This window comes from Octopus bimaculoides, chromosome 16 (genome assembly GCF_001194135.2).
Source record: "Octopus bimaculoides isolate UCB-OBI-ISO-001 chromosome 16, ASM119413v2, whole genome shotgun sequence".
In the NCBI taxonomy this organism is placed as follows: Eukaryota; Metazoa; Mollusca; class Cephalopoda; order Octopoda; family Octopodidae; genus Octopus; species Octopus bimaculoides.
Genome location: NC_068996.1, coordinates 29,474,664 through 29,478,322, shown reverse-complemented (window position 1 = coordinate 29,478,322; position 3,659 = coordinate 29,474,664).

The window sequence follows — 3,659 nt, the reverse complement described above, 5'->3', positions numbered from 1 at the left end:
TATATATATATATATATATATATATATATATATATATATATGCATATATATACACATTTATATATATATGTATACACATATTTATATATACATATATATTATGAATAAGATCAGCCGTAATGGATATATAATACATTTCGATTAATATTTACAGACACACAAATATATACGCACACACACACACATATGTACATATTTTGTATGTATGCATGCAAGCATGCATGTATGTATATACACAGACGTTGTGTCCATGTAGTGAGGTAACGATTGAGGCCGAACAGCGTAGTATTCCGGGAACTTGGCAACATAGCGTGTTATGATTGTAAGGAGTATGTTAGAGGATTAACGCAGGCCTAATATTGGTTCGTAAAGTTGCTTCTTTTTTGTACCTTCTTGAAGCTTTCGATTATTTAATCCCATCAGACACATGTTTTTGCTGTTTTTCTCACAGCTTATCTTCATAATTTAGATCCACAATAGATCATGGAAACGGGTTTTTGAATTCGCAATAAAATGATTTGAAACTGTTTTAATTAATATTTTCTAACTTAGGGTTTACGAACGTATTCCTCGTAGGTTTAATCTCTCGACACCAATTTCCCTTTCCATTTTTGGGAAGGCCAAGTATTTCTTCATTTATATTACAATTATAATTATCGATTTGTGACATTCCTCCCTTTACTTAGATGATTAATATTTCATTTCAGAAACCCGTTGCTATTGCCTACAATTTTACATATTACATAATGCTTATTTAATGGCAATTCTGCTCTGTTTAAATCAAACGACGAAATATATAATCACGAATGGCTATAAAAAATACACAAAAAAAAAAGGGGGAAAAGAAAAGAAAACCTAGGTTTTTGAAATAAAGATTTATCCTCAGATCGAAGATCTAACTCGAACGCTTGTAAGAGAGTAGACTCCGCTGAATGTGTTCAAGGGGCTAGGTGTAATCTACACTTGGTAGATAAAGTTTATTCACCAAAGAATGGAAACGGCCCCTCCGTCGGACTTAAAGTTTCTAGCAAGTTATACTAATGATACTTTGGTCAACTTGAAGCTATGAATACAGGACACTTACTCGAAACCAAATAGTCGTGAAGCGGATTTATGAAGTCTGTTTGTTATTTTTCTGTATTTGTTTTCCCTTAATAACATCAAGATTTTGAAAGACACTTATCAATAATTCATGTAAATGTCGGTTCCCTATGGCATAATACAGAGATACTGACGCGGTAGTAAAGCTGAGGTATTTTGAATTCAATAGTATCTTTTCTGAAGCCAGCTCCGAAAACACCAATAATAGTTTAACTTTATTAGAAATGAATTCTTGAACTTTACGTCCAATAGTCGTCTGTGAATAAAGCTTGCTATGCGGTTTTTATTTTATTATTTCGTAATACGTAGGAAATAGTTTACGTGGAAATAATAGAAAAGGCAGAAATTTGAGTGGAGTTAGACTGGTTATTCGCTAAAAGTGATTCCTAAGAATTTTTTTTTTTTTAAGTGGAATACAAATGGAAATTGTGGTCATCATTTAAGTTTTGTTTGGTTTGCAGTAGGATTGAATAGGAAGCAGTTTAGATATGAAATTAGGTCGAAGTGCGAAATTTATGAGTTGATATAAGTAGACATTTAAGTTTCAAGAGAAACATTTTTCAATTGTTCGTTGTCAGGAAGTTTATTTTTTTAACATTAAAAGTCAAACATTCTATTTAATTGATAGAAACCTACCATTGAAAGCATGGGAGCGATACGGTATGAGAGGTTCAGCAGCTATTGTAGACTAGTTTCAAAACGTTTTGGTAACAATATGAATATCAGTTTGAAAAGAAATTAATTTCATTTATCTGTGAGCTCTTGTTACTGACGAGTAGGCTTTGTTAAAAAAATGTTCATGCCACACTTGTGCAAATAAAATACCTCAACAAATGCTTTTACTGATTTACCAGTAAAACTATCATCTACATTTAGTTATGATACCTCTTCACTGTATTACTCTTAAGAGCTCTCTTCACATTAGTTCTTTTGTCTTAAAAACATCAACATTCAAACATGGTTGGCTGATATTCATCCTTATAAATGAAATTTGCGTCGCGGGTGTAAACCCAGGTCCGACATTCTTTTACAAAGTAGATTTTTTCAATCTTAATATCAAAACAAATACAGGTATAATAATAATAATAATAATTAATTCGTTTTATTGGCCACAAGGGCTAATATCAATTAAAAACATATAAGTACAAAGACAGGACGAAGGTTACAAAAGGTTTTGTCCGAAAAGGTAGGAAAGTTCGTCTTTTTTCTGTATATCAATAGAATCAGATAAATCCATTGATGGAAAAGTAATATTTCAAATCAGTCCAAAAATTTGTTTTGGCGATGAAGTTTTTCAAGAGAATATTCAAAGTGTTATTCATTGCCCTCATCCCCAATTTTAGTGGGGTGCGTTTGCACCCCTTGTTACCGAGTAAATGCTGACATTAAAGAGTCCTTATTCTCCTACAGTATATTCATTTATAAGTGAAGGGGTCATACTCTTCTTACTTTAGATAATTTATAAACAATTTAATTATAGAATCTAAATCAACAATTTAGCTTTGAACATAAGTTAATACTTCATTGAATATATGCATATATATATAACTCAAATAAGAAGATAAAGAAAGACTTTAACTTCTTTAATGATCAGTTACAATTGTTTCTGTACCAACTTTCCTTTCAATACCAGTTCATGCAAATGCTCCGAGTGAAAATTTACATATTTGTGGTTTTAAGGTAGGCTCTTACATTGTGCATCTATCAGACATTGTGTTTTTGCTTATATTGGGAAGAAACAAAGTAAATAAAGATGAAAAGATTGACAGGGCAAGTACAGTGTCAGTGCCAAAGTAAATAAAAGTATGGTTAGGGGATGAAGAAGCAGTAGAAGAGGAAGGAGGGGGACAAGAAGAAGTAGAAGAAAGAGAAAGTGAAAATAAATAGTTGGAAGGAAAGAAGGATGATGCAGATAGTAACAAGTGATCCCACTCCAGTCTCAAATTACAATGGACCAATTTATTGTAATTCTGATGTAGAATCTGAAATATCTAGTGGTAAAATAAAGAAACTAACAAAGAGAAAAGGAAGGAAGGTTGTAAAAACAATAACAACAATCACTGCAACCATAATATCGAGAAGAAAATAATAATAAGAAATTAATTATAACAATACTACTACTATTAATAATAGAAATTAATAATATTAAAAATTATAACTCTAATATAAAAGATAATAATAACAATAATATTACCAGCGAGGGCCACTACAGAAGAGGCAGCTGGAAGACAATTTTAATGGTGGTGACTAGGGGAACACAATGTTAATGGTGATGGCTAACGAAACACAGTGTTAATGATGAGGATTAAAAGAAGATAGCATTGTGGGTGGTAGGAGAAATATGCCAGGCATAGGTAATAACCCACATAAGTAAAGTGGGATTTCAATAATAGTTAGGAATATGACAGCATAGATAACCTAAATAGAAAGGTTGAATGCTGTATTGGAAATACCCTGTCTCTCTATCCTCTCAGGACCTTATATATATATATATATATATATATATATAAGATACTCATATATGTACACACACTCATACACATACATCCACACACACA